Genomic DNA, 9057 nt, shown 5'->3' on the forward strand with positions numbered 1-9057 from the left:
TCGTAACCATCAATGATTGGCCTGCTCTTAGTAACATTTCAGGACAGACGAACAAAGGATACAACGCATGCACACACTGTTTAGATGAGACTGAAGGTAAATATTTGGGAAAAAGCAAAAAAGTTGTTTACCCGTACAATCGCCGTTTCCTTCCGCGCAAGCATCCCTTAAGGAAAAAAGGCAAGCATTTCGATGGCGAGGCAGACAACCGTCCGAAACCTGTCCCCCGTAGTGGTGGTGATATATTTGACATGGTCAAGGATTTAAATGTTATCTTTGGAAAGGGTCCAGGCGACACCTGTTCCGAAAGACGTTGACGGACACGCGCCCATGTGGAAGAAGAAATCTATTTTTTGGGAGCTAGAATATTGGAAAGTCCTGGAAGTCCGCTCTGCAATCGACGTGATGCACCTGACCAAGAATCTTTGTGTGAATATTCTAGGTTTTCTGGGCGTGTATGGGAAGACAAAAGATACACCAGAAGCACGGGAGGATCAGAAACAACATAAAGGACGAAACGGCAATCATCCAGGGAAGTTTGAAGGGCCTGGCAGCTACGCTCTTACCAAACAAGAGAAGGAGATCTTTTTTGAAGCCCTATTCAGTATCAAGGTTCCGTCTGGTTTCTCGTCGAATATAAAGGGAATAGTAAATATGAAGGAGAAAAAATTCCAGAACCTAAAGTCCCATGACTGCCACGTGCTTATGACACAATTGCTTCCGGTTGCATTGAGGGGACTTCTACCAGAAAATGTTCGACTAGCCATTGTGAAGATATGTGCATTCCTCAACACAATTTCTCAGAAGGTAATGGATCCAGAAACTTTGTCAGGATTACAGGAAGATGTGGTCGAATGTCTTGTCAGCTTCGAGTTGTTGTTCCCACCATCCTTCTTCAATATTATGACGCACCTCCTCGTTCACCTAGTTGAAGAGATTAGAATTATCGGTCCTGTATTTCTACACAATATGTTCCCCTTCGAGAGGTTCATGGGAGTATTAAAGAAATATGTTCATAACCGAGCTAGGCCGGAAGGAAGTATCTCAAAGGGCTACGAACCGAGGAGGTCATTGAGTTTTGTGTTGACTTTCTTCACGACCTTAAGCCGATTGGTGTTCCTGAATCTCGGTATGAGGGGAGGCTGACTGGAAAAGGCACACTAGGAAGGAAAGCAACGGTGTGCAGGGACAAGATTTCTTTCAATCAAGCACACTACACAGTTCTATACAATTCCAGCTTGGTGGCTCCGTACATCGAGAAACACAAGAATGTTTTACGAGAAATAAACCCAGGCCAGCCCGAGTCCTTGATTACACGTCAACACATGAATACCTTCGGCAGTTGGTTGCAAAGACATCTCATCTTTTCCATCGAAGCGGACACCACTGTTGTAGAGCAGCTGTACTTGTTGGCCAGGTTACCATCTTCAAACATATGTACATTCCAAGGGTACGAGATAAATGGGAATACATTTTACACGATCGACCAAGATAAAAAGAGCACCAACCAAAACAGTGGTGTCCGCTTCGATGCAAAAGACGAGAATGGGCAAACCACCACATATTATGGATACATAGAGGAGATATGGGAACTTGACTATGGACCCACTTTTAAGGTCCCTTTGTTTCGGTGCAAATGGGTAAAGCTCAGCGGTGTACATATAGACGATAAGTACGGTATGACAACAGTGGATCCCAACAATCTTGCGTACATGGACGAGCCATTTGTCCTAGCCAACGAGGTGGCTCAAGTTTTCTACGTGAAGGACATGTCTAGCAAATCGAGAAAAAGAAATCAACAAAATAATACATCAACGGAGGAGCCAAAGCGCCACATAGTTCTTTCTGGGAAAAGAAACATAGTGGGAGTGGATGACAAGACAGACATGTCAGAAGATTATAATAAGTTTAAAGAAATTCCGCCCTTCACGGTGAAAATTGACCCAAGCATTTTGCTAAATGATGAAAATTCTCCATGGCTACGGCGTAGAAGATCACAATAGTAGATGGCGATGTAAGAATGTATTCCCAAGACAATCTCTACATTTATGTAATAATAAGAACCCTTTCCCCAACACTGCTAGAGGAGACGGAGTCTTTCACGGGCTTGCAGGGAAATTTTTCCGAGGAGCAGCTTCCGAAGATGCCGTAGGGCGTGTGCACCAACGACATCTTCGAGAAGCTGCGCCACGGGAGATTTCCCAACCCTTTCCTTCATCCATGTGAATGAAACTGTGTTTGGCTTGTTGATCTGCTTGGCAAGGCGTATCGATGCTCCTTTTATAGGCACGGCACCGCTTCTACTTTGTATTGTTCCTTCGACAGGGCGTCGTGCGCTACATGCTTTATCTCATCGAGCAGTGCGTCCACCCACGCGTCCTTATCCTGCCGACATCTTTAGTCCCGGTTGCACCCACCAACCGTGACAAAAGGTTACCGACACATCCTTATCCTGCCGACAGCTTTAGTCCCGGTTGCACCCACCAGCCGTGACAAAAGGTTACCCGAAAATCTTCCCCCAGATAAGGCCCTCCTAGATAAGCCTCCCCCAGTCTTTTGTACCGGTTGGAGCCTCCACCCGGGATGAAAGTTTCGCGTGCCACTTCGTTCCCGCCTATTTTCTTCCCGCATTCCCGCCATTTTTCCACTATATATATGTAGGCTTGGACTCATATCTGCAAACCTCATCACTCTCTCCCATGGCTTCCACCGTATGTCTAACACCCCGGGAGGCGGAGGCGCTTTGCGCCTCGAACTACCCCTGCCCGCCCGGCTACCGCGTCCCGACCGGCTGGTTGCTGAGCGTCGGAGGCGTACCGGTCCCTCCTATCCCTGTAGGTGTGCCACGCGAGATGGCCATCACGAACCACTACTATTTCGAGCTCACGCCTGAGCAGCGGAGGAATCCCCAGTGGCATCCCGACTACAGCCCGACTTGGGACAGCTTCTTCATCAATCGGCGTGAGAGGGCGGTTGCCAGGTACGAGGAGGACGGCCCGCCTCCTTCGAACTTCAACGAGGCCGGCCGTCGGATGTGGTGGCGCGGCCGGACTCTCCAGCGTCATGGCCTATCGTGGCCCCCGCCTGCGCTACCCTCAATCCCAGCCCACGCGTGCTCACCCGCCGAGGTTCGACAACCGCGACCCCGATGCTAGCGACGATGACGTCGGCGACTATGATGACTACAGTGGCGACTATTATAGGGCTAGGCACGACTATGATTGAATGGCTGCAACATTCGAATCTGGCCATGTATCTTAATTTTCAGTTGAGCTCTGTACTTTAATTTCAGTTCAATCGTAATAAATTTCGTGTCAACCACTTTATTGAACAAAAACAACCGACAACGACTTTATAAACTAAAATTAAACTAATAGAACCGACAACGACTTAATTGAAATTACAATAAAATAGATAAATTACTAGTCTAGTCTCTACTCGTCGTCGGAGGTTGTCTCCGTCCAAATGTCATCCCACCGAGGGTCGTTTTCGGTCCAAGTTGTATTCGGGTTCTCGAGCTCGAAGGTGGCGACGGCCCGACGGTGGCGCCTGTTGGACCTGCGTTGTGCCCTAAGGTTAGCGAAGAACGCGTCGGTGTTGTCGACGTCGTTGGGGAACTGCGCCCTCCACTGGCGCATCAACTGCTCGTCGTGCTCGGCGATGGCGATCCTGCGCTGCACCTGGCGGTGCCGGCGACGGTCCTCGTCGTCGACGAGGCACGGCGGTGGCGCGAGGAACTCCGCCTCCTCTAGCGATTCAACATCCGGGAAGTTCATGTCGCGCCGTGGCCACCGAAAACGCCACGCCGCCGCGTCATAAGCGCGCGCCGCCAGCTCCGGCGTGTTGTACGTGCCGAGGGTGAGGCGGAAGCCACCGGCGCGTATCTCGGCGTAGAACCTACCGCTCGGACGCACTCGAACGCCACGGAAACAGGACGCCCCTCGACGACGTGGAGGCATCCCGGAGATGAATGAGCGGAGGAGGCGGTGGCGACGTGTGGTTGCGCCCGCATTCGTCGCTCTTTAGTTTGTTAATTAGTTTATGTATGTATTTAGTTTTTCAATTCCGATAAGATAGATATACCCGACGCCGACATCGACCCTCTCCCTCTTGCAAACGCGCGTCGCCGACACCCTCTCCCTCTCGTAATTAAACACGCGTCTCCATTAGGGTTAGGGTTTGGTTAGGGTTAGACCATGTACTTATCGATTTAATTTTTTGCAGAAACAATGGATCCATTCGAAATCCATCGAGACTTGGAACAGGAAGACTTGTTCGAGGACATAATCCGCGATGGTCCAGAAGCTGACCGAGAAGCTGGAGAAGACCGCGGCTCCGGTGATGGAGAAGACCGCGGCTCCGGTGATGGAGAAGACCGCGGCTCCGGTGATAGAGAAGGCGACGGCTCCGGTGATGGAGAAGCCGACGGCTCCGATGATGGAGAAGCCGACGGCTCCGGTCATGGCGAGGTATACGATCAGTTGAGGCATTAATGGAATTCTATATGTACATATGTATATAAATTAACTGATTTTTATTCTCTTAGGCCTCCGAAGATAAGTTGGAGAAACGAGGCCCGGCAAAGAAATTGGGCAAAAAAGACCACTTCAACATTGAAGCTATATCACCGAAAGGCCAACCGGTGGCACCCGCGAGTGTCAGAGTGACATTTAAGAATCAGTGCGGAGTTCTGGTTAGAGATCGTCTCCCGATCACTATTAGAGAATGGAACAAGACCAAGAATGTGTCTGAAGATCAGGTTGCCGATAGGTACAAGAACACACTTTTTGACGACCTCATGTCACATTTCACTTTGCCAGATTTGGGATCGGACTCTGAGAATGCCAAGCAGAGGGCGCTAGTGAAGAAATGGGCTCTGCAGAAGATGGGGGAACTTTTCCGGGCGTATAAGAACCGGTTATGGTCAGCTTATAAGGCCGAGAAGAAGCCTCCAGTATTCGAAAACTATCTAGCGAAGCAGGAGCATAACTGGGAAGAATTTGTGCAGTACAAAGAATCAGAGGAGGCTGTGAACCTGTCAAAGAAAAACAAGAAGAATGCAAGCGAAAAGAAATATCACCATCATACGGGCCGAGGGGGCTACGAAGTAGCCATGCCTAAGTGGGATGCACAAGAGGCTGAGATGAAACTGAATGGGATCACTCCAGAACCTGAGCGAGAAGGATGGGACACTAGGGCTCGAAATTGGTTCCTTGGGCATGGCTGTGAGTATGACATGAAGACAGGGAACCTTGTTGAAAGTGACAGCAAGGTTAGGGTACCCAGAGCAAAATGGATTGAAGTGACGGCTGCTATTAAAGCGGGAACACTGAAGTTTGCTCCCGATAGAGAGAAAGACTTGCTGACGCTTGTCCTCGGTAATCCTGAGAAGGGAGGACGAACAAGAGGCTACGGCCCTAGTGTTCCGTGGGCGCTTGGGTTTCCAAATGACGCGGAGACTTATAGAAGCCGAGCGAGAGCAAAACAACGCGAGCTAGAGGTGCAGAATGACCGGATGGCTGAGTTCCAACGGCAACTAGACCAGCAGAAGCGGGAGATTCAGCAAGAAGAGCGGGAGATTGATGAACTTAAAGGACATCGCCAGCCAGATAATACCGCCGGCATATCTCAGCGACGAGACAGCAGCGTGGCCGACTCGGAGGCCCCGCCTACACGGATGATGATAGATGCCGGTCCTGGCGACCCATTGGATGGAATCAAGGAGCAAACACCTTGTGATCTCCATGAGGTGTTCAGGAAGGTGTCTGTTAAGGTGGCGGTCGGCTATGTCTTACCGGCATTTGGACCTGAAGGTGAGCCGGCAACATGGCATGGCAATCAGATTCCAACTGGCTATGCTCGTGTCGGGGTGGATTCAATTGTACCGTCGTGGGAGACATTGGAGCTCGAAATCCCTGGAGGTGATGAGGGGCTTACACTCAGAGAGGTGCTGGGAGAAATCATTCTCTGGGAAAAGAAGAACATCAGGCTGCCAGGCTGGGTAGCCCCTAGTACCAGTCGTCCCAGCAGGTCACCATCACCTCCTCCAGGTGATCGCAGGCCACCATCACCTCCTCCTACTGATCACATGTCGCCACCATCGCCCCATGGGTACGACGTCGACCACGACATATGTACTCCATCTCCATCTCCAGCGCCGCCGCCTCCGCCCACTAAGACTCGGAATGCACCCAGCCGGAAGCGTTTCAAGAGTCCTGTCCGCAAGATGTCGCCCCTCCCAAAAGTACCAAAGGTTCCTCCCCCCGTCCTTACGATCGTACTGAGGAGGAAAATGATGCCATTGTTAAGAAATACAATTATGATTTTTTTCATAAGGAGAAACCTCCAGCGCCAGAGCCATACACAGAGAAGCAAAAAGAATATGCTGTTAGTTTTCTGAACACACCATCGCAGTATGACTTACACGAGAAGAAGGATGACTATACACGCACACTTGCGAAGGTAATTGACGAGAAGAAGGAAGAAAAGGCTAAGGAGAAGGATATTGCTGGCACGAGCAAATCATCAGCTAGAAGTGCAGCCGAGAAAAAGTCAAGTTCAACAAGTGCACCCCTCAAGGCCAAGCAAACGACAAAAGGCAAAAGGAGAAAGGAAGTTCCCCTCCTCGGAGATCAGCCCAAACAATCGATCCCAGCACTCAAAGTGTTTAATGTTCCCAAGGTGTACCAGGAACATGGTGGTTTCGATATGGAAGAAGCTGCAAGCCTAGCGGCTGCCTGTAAAGTTACCGTGGAGGAATTGCTGCTTGCAGCAGATGCTGCACTACCCACTGCTGATATAGCTCCTAAATTTGTCTACGGGGCCGACTTGGTCAGCAGAGAGCGGCTGCATAAACTGCCAACACATATGCGGAATTTGCATCAGTGGTACCTTGATGCATGCAAGGAGAACATAAGGTACATCCTGGCGAATATACCAGATGAATATTACTACCGAAAGGAGGAGATCCATATTGAGATTAATGAACTCTGGCAGTTATTCAATTTAGAAGCCCTCGACAAATCTCTCATGAGTTGCTATTGCTTGTAAGTTGTTAACTACATATAAGTTCATTTTCATTCAGTTCATGTTCGTTTTCATTGCATATACTCATTATATCTTATGTGTTCTCTTATGCAGACTGAAGATCAGTGAATGCAAAAGTAATAATATTATCAATATTGGGTTTGTTGACCCAGATAAAATACATGTTGAAACGGTAAAGCATAATGCCTCAGAAACGGGGGGAAACCTACTAAGGTTTTTGGGGGAGCAATTTTTCTGTGATTCAATATTGTTTCCTTACAACTACGAGTGAGAGTCTTAATGATCTTTTATGCACATTCAATTTTTCTTACTCGATGTTAAGTGTAATTCCTGATGTATATACATAACATGTGCAGCTTCCACTGGATTCTACTAGACATTCAACCTGATAAGGGAATAGTTGAAGTAAGAGACCCACTGAGTAGAGGCGTGGACGGGTTCCGCGACTTGCAGAAGTTGCTCCAAGTGTAATTTCCTTCATCGCCGCGCTTTATCTTTCGTGAGATATCAATTAATTATCCACTCATTCAATCATTCTTTTGCCTAGCAGGGCTTGGAGAGCTTTGAAGAAACATCATAAGGACATTACCTTGGCAGAGAAGCTAACATTTACTCCTGTACCGTGCCCCCAGCAGCCACAAGGGACGAATCTATGTGGATACTACGTTTGCGAGTCCATTCGCATGTTAACCACTGAGAAGCAGAACAATAATAAATTCGACGTGAGCAATAACATTCACAACTTTATTTATTATCGTCAATATTTCGTTATCAAAATTGATATAGTCATACTCATCTCATTTTCGTATATAGGTCAACTACATGCGGGACATACTCCAACCAAAGGAACACCTAATAGGAATCGCCGAGGAACTGGCGGGACTTTTGGTTAGAGAAGTATTAAACAACAAAGGCTTGTTTAGTCCAAATGGATGCTCTACCTCCAAATAGACGGTCGTTAGTACCGCTTGTCTGTCGATCGTGAGCTCCATGTATATATATATGTAAGGGAAGAATATGTAAGGGGAATCGACTTGTGCTTCCATATTTGTTTGATCGATCTATATATATATATAATGAATGAACGTGTATAACTTCTAGTAGCGTACAAATATATGCAACTTTTATTTTCGAATGGAAAAAATGAAATAAAAGGGGGGTCGGTGGCGGCGGGGGGGGGGGGGGGGGTGCTGCACCCCTCAAACCCTAAAGCAGCAGGGTTGTGCGCGCGCCACGTAGAGGGCACCACCCGCGACAAAAGGGCCTGTCCCCTGCGCGCCCCGCGCCTGCCACGTGGTGGACCTTATGTCGCGGGTCGTAAGCGACCCGCGACAAAAGGGGGACCCTTTTATCGCGCCTCCCTTGTCGCGGCTGGCCGCCCGCGACAAAAGGCCCTTACCACCCGCGACATTAAGCCTGTTTTCCACTAGTGGTAGTAGTAATAGTTACGACGTTACATCAGCTGACTAGCTGCAAGGGCACCGACTCACTTGGTAGATTTTGGTAGTCAACTTGGTAGATTTTGCGTGAATGGGCACGTCTATTGATCAACTGTTACTGTCCAGAATCATCCGTGGCTTTAGTACTTAGCAAGCATGATCAAAAAAAAAGGTGCACTGCCACTACGGAAAAAAACGGCATTGCCGTGCAGCCAAACATTGCCGTGCGCCGCTGCACGGCAAAGAAATCTTTGCCGTGCGTAGAAAGTAGCACGCACGGCAAAGACGAACCGCACGGCAAAGTATGAGAGAAGCGCACGGCAAAGAATACGTGCACGGCAAAGTCAGCAGCGGCGCACGGCAAAGAATACGGGCACGACAAAGCCCAACCAAAGCGCACGGCAAAGAATACTGTCACGGCAAAGACCCTACAAGCCGCACGGCAAAGAAATGATGCACGGCAAAGGCTCTGGACGTTGCCGTGGCGCATCCTTTGCCGTGCGGCCAGACAACTTGCACGGCAAACACACCTTTGCCGTGTGATCCTTTCTTTGCCGTGCGCCATCATACA

This window comes from Lolium perenne, chromosome 3 (genome assembly GCF_019359855.2).
Source record: "Lolium perenne isolate Kyuss_39 chromosome 3, Kyuss_2.0, whole genome shotgun sequence".
Lineage (NCBI taxonomy): Eukaryota > Viridiplantae > Streptophyta > Magnoliopsida > Poales > Poaceae > Lolium > Lolium perenne.